The 14,702-nt window shown below is 42.9% G+C and overlaps 1 protein-coding gene across 3 annotated transcripts in view; it reads right to left on the reverse strand.

Moving 5' to 3' along the window:
- The window catches only part of tspan18b (tetraspanin 18b), a 48,302-nt gene extending 45,246 nt beyond the window's left edge, over positions 1-3,056 (reverse strand). For all 3 annotated transcript variants that reach the window (XM_088997125.1, XM_088997123.1, XM_088997122.1), the window contains exon 1: positions 2,775-3,056. The gene's annotated coding sequence lies outside the window, so the exon portion shown is untranslated. The remainder of the gene's footprint in view (positions 1-2,774) is intronic.
- Between the last annotated feature and the right edge of the window lie 11,646 nt (positions 3,057-14,702).

The raw sequence follows: 14,702 nt of genomic DNA on the forward strand, positions 1-14,702 counted from the left end.
TATTGACGCTACAGTTGTCTCCCAGTCATTGAAGAAACAACAGAGCTGCAACACTGATACAGAAAGCACCTCAGCACATTTAATTAATGGTGACAGGAACCAGTTGGTCCAATCTGTTGAGCCATTTTATGATGTTGCATTCATGTCCGTGCGCGCACGCACGCACGCACACACACACACACACACACACACACACACACACACACACACACACACACACACACACACACACACACACACACACACACACACACACACACACACACACACACACACACACACACACACACACACACACACACACACCTGGACACTGCTTTGCGGTAATGGTTCCCATGGTGCTAATCTCGGGTGAAATATGATCTGATTTCCAGCTGTTACTGCAAGTTACTGGAGAAGAACCATTTTAACTGTGATTCCGCAACATTTCAATTATGACAAATCATCCATTTTATTCAGTACACCTTTAGAAGCCTACCGATTTTAAAATATAGCATGATCATCTTTTTGCAGAATTTGCCATTGCACCACGCAGGCTGGCCAACGCATGCAGCCACAAGCATGATGCTGAAGCCTCCAGGAACGTAAACACGTGTCCAAGTAACATAAACCATAACAGCTACAATAACCTGATTTGTAGCCTTCAAGTTCCGCTCATTACTCCCTCTGGTCTCACTCTGTGGCTTTCTTGCGGCTCTTTTCGGTCTAACCCCAAAAACAATCACTTTTATGTCAGAAGTACAGAAAGGACAACGTTGTCTTCCGCATACCAACATTTTGTCTTTGCATCAATGACAACAATACATGCTGACTAACATCAAGTTCTTCACATTTTCCTCTCAAGTGAATTTTCCAAAGCTCTCATTTGAAGTCAGAATGAATCAGCTCAACCAATAAGTGATCAGCAGTGGTATCCATCCTTCATACAGGGATAGGTCAGTATGTTTGGATCCGTGCATGACCAGATATTAGAAGTAGTACCTTGTATGACTTGTTTTTCACCAGAGGAAAATGGGCAGTATTTTCAGCAAAAAGGGCGGTGCTGTTGGACAGTCTGCGGCTGGATGGATGCATGGCTTGAGGACCCCGCAATGAGAAGAAAGGAGCATCTGCGCGGAGCGCCGATGCGTATGTGGAACTGTCGCGACTTGGAATTGAAGCGGATTTACGTGGGACGGGAAACGTGAGACAGTCTCTTTTCGTGCTACAACTTAGTGTTTGCTTGTAGCAGACGTGCATATTTCACCATGACGTCCCTGATCCACTAGTGAAAAGGACACTTTGATCATCTCCTCTTTCATCTAGAACTGCTTCATACAACAAAGAGGGTGCAGAAAGTGCTGAAGATTGAATGGCTGTCTGTGTCTTTTGTGTGTATCACATTATTTGTTATTTAGATTTCTGTTGTTGTTTTTGACTTCATATGGTGCCGCGCGAGAGTGGCTGCCTTTACAGCAGCGCCTGTATTTTGTTTTTGTACTTCCTTTCCTCCTACTTTCATCACTAGGCTGCTGTGAAATGTAAATTTCTCCCCTGTGAATCTATAACGGCTAATCCAATCCAATCCAGAAAAACTCTACATATAAACTGTGAGCATCTCATTTTTCACATGCAATTTCTGAAAGAATCACTAATTGGTTTCCATCACTTGGACAAATATTATCCAGAAATAGTGTCATGATTTCTTTCGTTTTTTTTTTTATGGGGGGTGGGGAGGCAATGTCTAATCTTTTCTTGATGGATGCAAAATGACACTTATGCCGGCGCCCTTCAGCGAAGTCACCGCATCACAATCATGCATGCGATGAACCCGAAGATGTCAGGAGACAGCACTGGTCAGGCTTAATCCCGTGGGAAGAATGCCAGCTTGAAGGGGATGCACAGAGGGATCGCCACACAACTACAATTCTACGTCACACAATAACAACAGCCAATACAAATATTCTTACAAAGAAATTACTGTTTAATTTTTAATAACCCTGCCAAAAAGGATTGAACTACATGTTGTGGTTGAAGTTTACAGTGGTGGGATTTTTTTCTGAGATCTTTTCCTAAAATGTTTACCTGATTGATTTCACTTTCCATTCATTCATAATAAAAAACTGGTGTTGCACAAATTACTGTAATGTAAATCATTGGAGATGCAGTAACCGGTTCAATCCAAAAAGGTCTGAAAAAAAGCAACAAAAAGTTGTTCTACAATATGAACAGATGATTTGTGTGGATTCAACACAAAGATAACATCAGGGTTTTTTCATGGAGGACCGTAGAATGGGAGGTTATTGACTGCAGAGGTGAAATTCCGAGCATTTGGACAGTAGATATCGAAATGAAAAACAATTCTCTTGATTCATTGCTGTCGTTCTAAAACGTAGTGTTTAATTACAAATCTAACCAAGATTTTCTTTTTGAAGACAGAATATGTGAAATAGGTCTTGAATTGGATTGAATTGTCATGAGTTATAAATGAGGGTTGCTGGTGCATTCGACATAATTTTCAACACGGTGTTTTATGTATTCTAACATGAAATTCAAATTCAAAACACGTCCGTCAACAGGTGAACCTCACACCAAACCAAAAAAAGCACATTTTATTTACTTCTCACAATTTCACCCAAAAGAAATGTTCGTTCGATTTAAGGTTTCAAAAAAAGTAAACAAGGCGAGTGAATCCGCCTACACGTAAGACCACGAGAACCACTTTGAAATCAAGAATTGTTCATTTAAGTTCACGGGTTGAGAGTCCCATTTAGGATACAAAACACATTTCCTACCTTCAGAGCCGAAGCGTTTGGAGCTGTGTATCTCTTCCTCGCGTAAATATCACAAAAACAAACAACCTCCCGTTTGGACGAAGCTTCGTCTTGTACTTTGACGTAGTACCAAGTTCAAATGTCCAACGGACCGCTCGAGATTCGTCAAACGAGATCGGTTGCGTACACCACAAGTTGCAGGAGAAGCAGTGTCGCTATGGAACGTGTTGCGTGAAGTCACGGCGAACTGAGAGGCTCAGAGGAACATCCAGCACGCCCGAGCCTCGACGACGCAGTCCCCGCCCCTGGGGCCCACCTTCCTCCGCACGAGGGTGGGGCGGTGGTGGGTTGTCCACCGGACCGGACAAGTCGCATCCAGTCGCTTCTACTAAAGAGACAGGCAGACGACAGAGAGAGTGATAAAATGGAAAGAAACTGTGAGATTTGCAACTTTGATAGTTCAAAAGCAGAGTGTAGACTGCAAGGTTAAAATATCCCATCAATCAGGCTCCACAAATAACCCGCACAAGCCATCTGTACACTTGATGCAAAAAGCTATCAACCCCGCAAAAGAGAACACAAGTGATGAGTCCTCTCCAACTAGGTAAAATTATCGCAGAGAAAGCACCTACAAGGCTTCTCTGCAGCACCGGAGCGCCGCAGGGAACAGTCCTGGCTCCATTCCTCTTCACCCTCTACACCTCGGACTTCAACTACAACACCCCAACCTGCCACCTTCAGAAGTTCTCTGACGACTCAGCTATTGTCGGCCTCATTACAGAGGGAGACGATAGGGAGTACAGGGGACTGATCATTCCTCAAGATGGTGAAAGAAGAAGGCTACGTTCCTCATCAAGTGTTTAATGCTGATGAAACTGGTCACTCCAATCCATCAAGCCATCAACGACCACCACAAAGGTAAATAAAATAACTTTGTTATACAGTACAGTTTATTTCTTTAATTATAATACCATAGCACATTTATTATACATTAAAAATAAGGTATATTTAGTCTAGTTTTAAGGCTTAAAAAATTAGAAAGTAGAAAATTATGTTTTATGGGGTTTTATGGGGATTATTCTCATTTTAATGGTTTCCTATGGGAATTTAATTATTGGGAAACACACCTTTTACCTTACACACTCTGTCTGGGAACCAATTAAGTTCGTAAGTCAAGGTATCATTGTAATCAGAATAATAATCAAATTCGTTTATCAGGGTAACTGGCAACGCTACTTGATGCAACAGGATAATCAGTCCAGATATTTTTTTAGCCTGGCAATCCAAACTTCGCTGACTTTGATCAGAACTGGGCTCGAAATCAGTGTGATTTTCAGGATACGTGTCACTGGTGAAGTTTGGTTTTTGTGGTGACCGAGTGCCGACGATGATCCGAGTCGATTATGTTTCCAAATGTAACTTAAAGCTCTGGCGAGACTGTTTATGACGCTGACCACAGATCCATTTTGTCTCAAGTTAATTATTCATGCTTTCACGGGGCACAGAATGAAAAGTGGTTTTGTTTCCGCTCGTTTTTTGTCAGGAGTTGGCAGGGGGGTGTCCCCCTACTCTCCCTACATGATCCTCGTGTCGCAACATCTACTACAGATGGAGAGCAAGATAAGTGTTCCATAGACTTATACTTTTGGCCTCTCCCCTAAAAAGGTCTTGACCCTGACATTCCCAGCGGCGTACGTGATACAGCTCAACACCCCCCCCCCACCACCACCCGTGATTGCTTTTCTAGTGGCACACAAGCCGGCTGTGGATTTTTGTCGGTCTGATCTTCATGCCAAGATGAAATAACAAAAGGAGTCTTAAGAAGAAATATGAAGAAAGTTGTTTGAAAGCTAGCACTCAAAAAGTCAGGTGGCAGCATCACACAGCCGCTATCACATGAACAGTTTGACCGCACAAAGAACAGCTGTGAAAGATTTTCTTTTCGGCTTTTCTGGTATTTTCAGAAGGGGATGACAGTGAGGAATGGGTGACGCCAATCCACAGCGCCGTGCCTTCCCCCTCTTTAACTCACTCACTGCCAGACGATGTGCAAAAATGTGTCCCCTCCAGTGCCAGGGGTTTTTTTTCATTGTCACTTGAATTCCAGGACCCAAAGAATATTGAGTCTTAGTACGACATAAAGATTCAATGCAGCGTAAGAAAGCTTAGACTTTCTTCTTTCATCTGAAAAAAATAGTTAATTCCTAAATTAAATGGGCCTGGAGTTATACGAGTGTGAAATGAGGGCAGCTGTCCAAAATACAATGCAAGACACATAGGGTTTATATCACGCTTTAACAATAGCTGAAGCCGGAACAAAATGCTAACATGGATAAAAGGCAAATGCCTTATGTATGAGGAAAAAAAAACATTGCCAGAGATCTGGTCAGCGCTTTATCGGCAATAAAAAACAAAACCAACAAATACGGGAATGGCGATCTGTCATATTTTCAATTCCTGAATAAATTTGTGGATGGTAGTGAAGGAGTTAAGTAGCTACATGCAGGCAAACTGGGATTTTTTTGAAGAATATATCACCCTTTCTTTTCATTAATTATTTATTCTTATATTTATACTTTCATGCACCCTGATAAACTGTCCACTGTAGTAACCTCTGTCCCTGAATGGGTTGATTAATATTTTCCACCAATTCTTTTGGTGCAGAAAGGTACACGTTTCAAACTAATTTCTGAAAAGAGGAGGGACAAAATAAGAGAGGCATGTTGCACTGAGTTTGTTTTCAGATCCTTTTCACTGTTTTGGTTTTCACTTAATTTTGGCCATTGCCAACGGCACCCCCCCCCCCCCTTTTTTTTTAGCAATCTGTCATATTTATATGATTTTTTAAAACATTGTTGCTATGGTGTTGTCATGCAGTCCATTGACTCAAACGCATTTAAAATCAATTGACACAGCCAATGCCAAAATTTCACACACATACCATCGAAACATGCGCAATCTCATTAACCATGCCATGGCTCTGCTTCACAAGCTCTCACAGAGTGAGCATTGTGCAGTGACACACACACACACACACACACACACACACACACACACACACACACACACACACACACACACACACGCGCGCGCGCGCGCACACACACACACACACACACACACACACACACACACACACATGCATACGCATACGCACACACACGCACACACAAGGATGCATGAATTTCCCTGGTGCACGCACACAAATATGCGAATATAGCATCTGATGTGGAGATGGGTTGTCCGGACTGCAAATAATTTAACAAGAAAAAAGAACACCCCTCCCCCCACACACACATGTTAACCGGCAGAATTTAAATTCATCTTTCATTGTTGTTGTTGTTTTTTTGACATTGAGAATGGCATGGATACTGACTAAAGTGAATGACGTTTGCAAACCTTCACAAATAGTTTCACAAATGTGTGGAAGCACATAACACTCTCTGCAGGAAGTTGGAATAATGTAAACAAGTAGTACCTGCAAGCTCACAGATGATTTTGTGTGTATTTCTGAGGTGGATCTGACAATTATGTCAGATAAATATCAAGTTCAACCTCAATCTGTCAACATGGCATAAGAACATATTGGGAGGAGCGGAGGATGGTGGTGGGGGGAGGGGAACACGCATAATGGGACTTTGTGTTGTTGTGCATTTTGTGGAACGAATACGGATTGTTTTTCAGCATTTTTGGCCACGACATTCATCAAGGAGGAGACTGTACTGAGTGGTTGCGCCTTTTTGGCAGCCAGCATTGTTTTTGATTGGGAGGAATGTCAGTGCCATTTGAATGTCGTCGCTGGACAGCACTGGGGTGATTGTGCTTTTTTTGCGCCTGTCATGGGCAGCATTTCCACAGCCCCGCTTTGTCCAGCAGAAAGGTTGGTGCTGTTGGACAGTCTGCGACTGGATGGATGCATGGCATGAGGAGCCTGCGATGAGAAGAAAGGAGCGTCAGTGCAGAGCGCTGATGTGTATATGGAACTGTCGCGGCATGGAATTGAAGCGGATTTACATGGGACAGCAGATGTGAGACAATCTCTTTTCGTCAATGGATGCTACAGATTTATATTTGCTTTCAACATTTACCTTGTAACAGATGTGTACATTTCACCATGACGTCCCTGATCCAATGCTGAAAAGAATGCTTTCAGCCTATCCTCTTTCATCTAGAACTGCTTCGTGTCACAAAGAGGGTACAGAAAGTACAAAAAAATGAATGACTCTCTGTCTTTGTGTTGTGTCACATTATTTGTGATTTTGTTTTGTTTTTTGACTTCAAGATGGCGCCGCTAGAGTGGCTGCCTTTACAGCAGCTCCAGTATTTTGTTCTTGCTGCTGTGAAATGTAAATTTCTTCATTGGGAAACAAATAAAGGCCCATCTAATCTAATCTAATCTAATCTAATCTAATCTAATCTAATCTAATCTAATAATAATCTAATCTAATCTAATCTAATCTAATCGATGAAAAGGTTTCTTAAGCCGTCATCTGTACTTCTTTGAAGGTGTTGGACGTTTCGGTCCTCATCCAAAGAGCTTCGTCGAGCGAAATATCCGACACCTTCAAAGAAGTATAGATGGCAGCTGAAGAAACGTTTTCCTCGATGGACCACTCCTGTACGACTGAGAGCCTACACTGGCGAATCTAATCTATTCTAAAGAAGTGACATCTGCAGGACTCTTCTGGCCCAAAACCAGGCTGTTGGACTGTGTTCTTGTTGTCAAGTGTTTTTACAATCCCATTGTGTTTTTTGTAGTTTTGTATGTTTAACTGCGGGCCCCCAATGAAAGGACCACCCGTGGCATGTTCACCTTTAAGTGTTATTACAACATTATAATACAAGGGTTAGAAACAAGGAAACACTCTGGATGAACTTTCGCCTTGATTGTCTAACCCAGATTTGACTTTCCTTCAATGACCGGACAGTATGTCTAGAGACACAGCTCTGGTCCTTTTATGGGAAATTCTTCTCTTCACCTCAGTATTTTAGTGGAAACATTCCATATGAGACCCGTGACAGACATATCCTCCCACTACCCCCCCCCCCCCCCTTCAACCCTTTCCTCCCTTGAGGAGACCATCCAGCAAAAGCAAGCTGCAATCACTGAATTTAAGTTTGGAGCAAAGTCATCCATTTGGTTTGGAAACACTTGAATCTTGATGGCTCCTGTGCTAGTGCTCATTGCGTGTGTGTGTGTGTGTGTGTGTGTGTGTGTGTGTGTGTGTGTGTGTGTGTGTGTGTGTGTGTGTGTGTGTGTGTGTGTGTGTGTGTGTGTGTGTGTGTGTGTGTGTGTGTGTGTGCGTGTGCGTGTGCGTGTGCGTGTGTGTGTGTGTGTGTGTGCCTGGCTGTAATCTAGCAACCACCCCAGAGTTTTTGTTGTTTAGAGAAGCGTCTCCTAAAGCTTTATTGTGACAAAAATATTTACATCACAAAAATAAATAGTGAGTGTTTCCATCAGTCAGCAGCGAAACGGGAGTAAGTTGTTAGCAGACTGAAATGTTCGTTGGTACTTGACCTAGTTAGTGGTGATTACACTGACGGATGAAAACCCATTTTTCTTGTGAGTTTAGTAGTCCATTTTTATCATTCGTCATGAAATGTGCCTCTGGTTAGCATGGTGGGTGTCTGTGAATCAAAGAATCCTCCATTTCTGACACGAATGTTCGATATCAAATATTCAGTGTAGAAGATGCATTCCGTGTTGCTTTACCAAAATGGGAGATTTGAAAATGGGGATTTGAACTGTATAACCATTTCATAACATGTCCGGAGATGGTTTTTGATGATCACTCATGGCACACTTGTTGGAAAAGACTGTTTTAGAGTATCTAACAACTATAATTTTGAACATATTTGGTTGGTGCAGACTGCAGGGCTCCTGCAGGCCGTCTCCTTTGTCCTACCGATAACCGTCTACCTGCTGCGCCTTTGCCTCTGACAGCAGCTTGAGAGGAGGCAGTGGAGCGTGGGAGGCAGAGATGTGCACGGAGGTGTATCGGCTCGCATAGTTTTCATACCGTCCTTTTTCTTGCAAGTCCCAACAATAACACCTGCCGGACCTCACGTTGACCTAGAAGAATAGAAATAAGCCTCAAAAGGATATACTCTTCATCAAGTCCATTTCGTCTGGGCTGACCCTCCCCCCTTCTGTCTGGGGGTGATAGACCAAGCGTGGCTGGATTCCCCACATGCACTGTATTTCCAGTGTTCCCACAAGGATGAAGTCAGGAGCAGGCAAATGCATCCAGTGAAAAGTAGGCCAGTGGACTTATTGCTTACTACCACCTCAACACCCCCTTCCTCCTCATCCACCTCTAAAAATTCGATGCACCAGGAAAGAAAAATCCATCTGTCACTACGAGCTCCTTTTTTTGCCAAATCTGCAAATTCATGTCATAGTATTTGTACATATTGAGTGTGAAAATGTATCCCACCCCTGAGCCGACAATGCAACCCTAACAGCTACTCTAATGTTGACACTGCTTGCTGATCTTGTCACGGGTGGAGACAATTTAGTTTCAGAACGCTTTGATGTAAATTAGTCGCACCATTACTCACCAAGAGTGCAAAACGATTCACTCAGACATTTTGTATAAATAGCAGATATCAAAACCTTATCATTATTTTTAATTCTATGTATGTAAGCGAGTCAGATATTTGTATTCTGACAATGCCAAAACACAAGACTGGTTGAAAGTTAATGTCAAAAAGGCTGTTGGCAATAAATAACAAGCTAAAAATATTTACAAAAAAGTGTGAGACTGACAAAGTTTAAACAGAAATCACTGGCGACAAAATAATAAAAAAACTAGCTCACTAGCTAACATAAAATTCCTACTTATTTCAAACCGATAAACACGTTAAGGCAAAAATTAGTGCATCCAAAAGATAGGCTACCAAATGAAAAACAAAGTAATGTAGTTTATTCCATACATTGTAAGAATGAAAATTGTAAAGAGCAGTACATTGGGGAGACTCAGCAAATTCTCAAAAAAAGACTTTATCAACATCGCAGGGATAATACTAGTGGGCCTCAATCGGCAGTACATTTGCACCTAAAAGCTAGCAACCACTCATTTGACGACAATGAGGTTAAAATCTTAGCGAAAGAACATAGATGGTTTGAAAGGGGGGTAAAAGAGGCGATTCTTATAAAACAACAAAATCCTTCATTAAACCGGTCTGGTGGTGTGAGGTTCAATTTGGATCGTTCATACAATAGCCTGCTCAGGCAAAACAGGTTAGGCAACTTTCGCAATGCTGATGAGGGTCGTTATGCTGATGAGGTGATACCGGGGGGAGTGGGTGTAATAGGCCAATCGTTAGTCAGGAATGTAGAAACAATCAGTGGGGCCACAGGGGGGGGGTCCCGCGCCCCCCCCCCCCCCAACCTGAGAGTAGGGACCTATCATAGCTGTGTCCGGCGCCACCAGGTCTGGACATTGGGATATATAAATGGGGCCGATACGACCAGTCAGACTTTAGTTCGCTGACGAAGCCTCTTGGATAGGAGGCGAAACGTCCGAAACCTTCACTTTTGTACAGATGACGGCTGAAGAAACCTTCTCATCGATGGACCACTCCTGTACGACTGAGAGCTTACACAGACGTATAGCTCACTAGCAGTAACTTCGCCTATGGACCCGGCAAGTTGACTTTCATTCCGATCGTCTGGCTGGATTTTTACCAATCATAAGGAACGGAAAAGCATTCATGATAACGGTGAGTACTATCGCAGTTATTTTAAATAATACATTCTGACATTTTGTTGAAAAGTGGCCGCACGCGTGCATGTTTGCGTGTGTTTTTGCATGCGCGCGTGTGTGCGGGCGCTCGCGCGTGTGCGGCTCTCACTGAAAAACATTTCTAAATATTTTACATTTATGGCTCTCTTAGTCAAAAAGGTTCCCGACCCCTGGTCTAAAGGATACTTACAAAACAAAAAGCTTCATTGCTTGAGGAGACACAGGTGCGCTGCTAAAGGGTCATGGCCGACACTCCAGCAGGTGCTGAAATAAACACTAAGCAGACTAGAATGTGACACATTCAAGTCATTCAAAGTTTCCATGATATATATTTATCTAATTTTCCATCTGCCTCCACTATTCACTTTTGTGTAATACCCACTGTATTAAACAAAAAGCAAACAGGTAAGGTAAAAGAACACATTTATCTTTCTTGTTTACTCATTCACTGCCATTCACAAATTTATTCGGGAATTGAACATATGACAGAGCGCTGTTCATGAATTAGTTCAGGCTTTTTTTTTCATGCTTGGGTGCCGATAAAGCGCTGGCCAGACCTCTGACAATGATTTTTTTTTTCCCCTTCCATAATATCCAATTATACAATATTCCAAAACTAATTCCGACCTATTTCTTATGATTTTGAGAAACACATTTCTGAATTAGCAGTCGTTAATGTTATTAACTAATTCACTGCCTTTCCTGAATTTGTTCGGGAATTGAAAATATGACATGGAACGCCACTCCCGAATTTGTTCAGGTTTAGTTTTTGCTTGCTTGGGTGCCGTTAAAGCGCTGGCCAGACCTCTGGCCATGTTTTTTCCCTTCCACAAGGGGGCAGATTTGCCCACATTATTAAATAGTTTCAGTGACAATAAAACTCTCAAAGTTGCTCCCACCATACAAAAGTCGAATGATTCTTCTTGTTCTTTGAGAGATAAAGACGGGAAGTGCAGCACTTTTGTTTTGCAATGGCTGCAGACTGATTGCAGGCAGACCACTCCGCAATCACATTGTTCACCTTGTCCCTCATGTCCCCCTTGTCCTTGTCTGCACAAGATGACACAAGGGCGCTGCTGCTTCTCAAGATAGACTAATCCAATCCATCACACTGAGCTACCGAGTAGCCATCAACACCTCCAAAGATCAGGCACAGGTCATCCCCCATTGATTGTGTGTTACTCACTTATGAAATAATGTGAAGAAGGCCTTTAGCTTGTCCTCATTTGCAGTTGATGGTGTCGAACGAAGACATATATGCACTTTTCACACAGGGCGTCATAAGAACACCTAACCGTTTTCATAAGTAATTTTACTCTTGGGGGATGCCGGTGAGCTGACCTCTTCTTTTCCTTTCGGCTTTTGCCTTCAGGGGTCGTCACAGCAAATCAGTGTCCTCCAACTAACCCTTAGCATCCTCTTCTCTCATAATAGCTACCTTCATGTCCTCTTTGACAACATCCATAAACCTCCTCTCGGCCTTCCTTTGGTTCTCCTGCTAGGCAGTTCAAGGCTCAGCATTCTTCTCCCAATAAATTCACTCTCTCTCCTCTGGACATGTCCAAAATATCTCAGTCTGGCCTCTCTGACTTTCTCTTCAACGCCTCCAATATGAATTGTCCCTCTAATGTACTCATTCAGAATCAGAATCAGAATCAGAAAACCTTTATTTGTCCCACAATGGGGACATTTGCAGTCCACAGCAGCAATTTGAAAGGGGATGGGGGTATTGGGGTGAAAGGATAGAAACAAGATCTAAGCATTGCAAAATAAAAATGTCAACTGTATAATGTAAATGTGCAAAACCGTTTCATAAAAAAAAACTGTACATAGTGCAAGTATCAAGAAAGGCATAATGATATATGTAGCTGTATTGCATCATCCCATATTTACAAGTGTCCTTTTTTTCCTGATTCCTGATCCTATCCAACCTGGTCCCAAGGACAACCTCAACATCTTCATTTCTGGATGAAAAGGTTTCTTCAGCCGTCATCTGGACTTCGTTGAAGGTGTCGGACATTTCGCTTCTCATCCAAGAGGCCTCGTCAGCTCACTAAAATTTTGCTGGTAGCTAGTTCGCTGACGAAGCCTCGTGAATAAGAAGCGAAAGGTCAGACAACTTCAAACCTTTAGCTTCTCATCCACGAGGCTTCGTCAGCGAACTAGCTACCAGCAAAATTTTAGTGAGCAGACGAACCCTCTTGGATGAGAAGCGAAACTGCTCTCAGTCGTACTCCTGTACGACTGAGAGCTTATACAGACGCATCTTCATTTCTGCTAAATTTTGTCCCATTTGAATAAAAACATGACATGCTGTGGATGTAACAAAACAATCAACATAAAAACAGTTTCTAACCACCACATATGGTGATGGGATGACCCAGTTTTGTCATTTTGGTACAGAGTTACATGCTGAGTAAGGGGGTTGAAAGTGATGACTTTGGCGACACTTATTAAACTTTAGCATTTGACTGTTAGCAGGTTCATTGACTCTTAAGGAGCATCCTTCCGAATCCTCCTTTCCAATTTCAACAAATGTGTCAAGGTATTTCTGGAGTTTGACAGACCGAAGGCCAAGATTATTCTGTGTTTTCTCTTGGATGAAGAGTCGAAATAAGATTTGCTCAATGTGTTCGCGCCTGAGATGAAACTCCTCATATTGTTTGCTCTGATTTCTACTCACAATATTGGACAGGTGTCTCCAGAAAAAAGTGCATGCTCTCATTACAGGCCAGAGCGCACACACATACATGAGACCCCCTCGTGGTTTCCCTTCGGCCCAGTGAATCTGACAGCAAACGGTAACAGTAATGAGAAAAAGGATAACTGTGGAGCATCAGCAGCTGCGCCCTGCAGTGTCCGTCACCATTAAACTGGCGCATACAGAGACCATGTCGTGCTGTTTCAAAGAAAGTAGGGGCAACCAAGCAGGAGTTTGCCAAGAAACATTTTCAAGTGACAAGACACCAATGGACTTTGACGTTATGTTGACCCACATAAGAAAATTGCAACATTGCAGAAGCAGACATGGTCTGTCTGGCTGTCCATCTGTCCGTTTGTCCATCCTTCCTACCCCCCAATACCCATCCCACTACCCACCCACCCAACACATTCCTCCCACTTGGTTAATAATGAAAACTCCATGCCGCCTGTCTCTTTCTGTCACGAAGGATTAACACAGCACAGCACAGTACAGAGCGCAACAAATTACAATGGCAATTTGTTACTTTGTTAAGACACATACTGTAAAAGGCATTGGCTCCTAAGTAAAAATTTGAGTGCAGTTTTAAAACTAGCTCTCAACTGCCATGAGCATCCCCAAATGTTTGGGGAAGTGACTGATATTATTGTGCACTGGGAAAGGATGAAAAATAAAGTTAACTCATTCACTGCCAGACAATTCCCAAAAATGTATCCACTCCAGTGCCAGGGTTTTTGTCATTTTTACTCAAATTGCAGGACCCACAGAATACAGTATTGAGTTTTAGGACTACATAAACATTCAATGCAGCGTAAGAAACCTTAGACCACCTCTTCTTTTCTTTGGCTTTTCCCTTCAAGGGGTCGCCACTGCAAATCAGTGTCCTCCATCTTCAGAGGTTTGATTCACATGTTTGTTTTGGCCAAGCTTTTACGTCGGATGCCCTTTCTGACACAACCCTCGGTATTTATATCTTAGAATAAGGGTGTCGAAGTCATTTTTTGTCACGGGTCGCATTGTCGTTACGGTTTCCTCTCGGGGGCCGTTATGAATTTGGGGAACCCATTAGAATGTTTCAATCTGTCCACATATTTTGTCACGGGCCGCATTGTGATCGATCCAAGATGGCGCCGCGGATGGCAGCCTCGGTGACACGCTCCTTAGTATTGTTCCTGGTTTTGTCATTTTCATTTGTCTTTTTGCGATCCTACGCGACTCAGTTACACGAGGGAAGAGTTACTGAGCATTGGGGAATCCACTCTTGGACTATTTTCACCGACACACCAAAATCTACAAGGTTTTTTGGGGCTGCTCGCGAGCGGCGTAGCAGCTCTATACGGAGCTTTGAGACGCCGGCGTAAGAGGGGGAAGCGAGCCGGCGTTCTCGTCAAGCTTCGGCAGCGTGGATTTCGAACGCCGCTCCCATCGATCCACCTCGCTAATCTACGCTCACTACCAAACAAGATGGACGAACTTCTGCTTCTCACAAAGACCAATAAA

This window comes from Hippocampus bargibanti, linkage group LG05, assembly GCF_051943395.1.
Source record: "Hippocampus bargibanti isolate YZ-2025 linkage group LG05, ASM5194339v1, whole genome shotgun sequence".
Lineage (NCBI taxonomy): Eukaryota > Metazoa > Chordata > Actinopteri > Syngnathiformes > Syngnathidae > Hippocampus > Hippocampus bargibanti.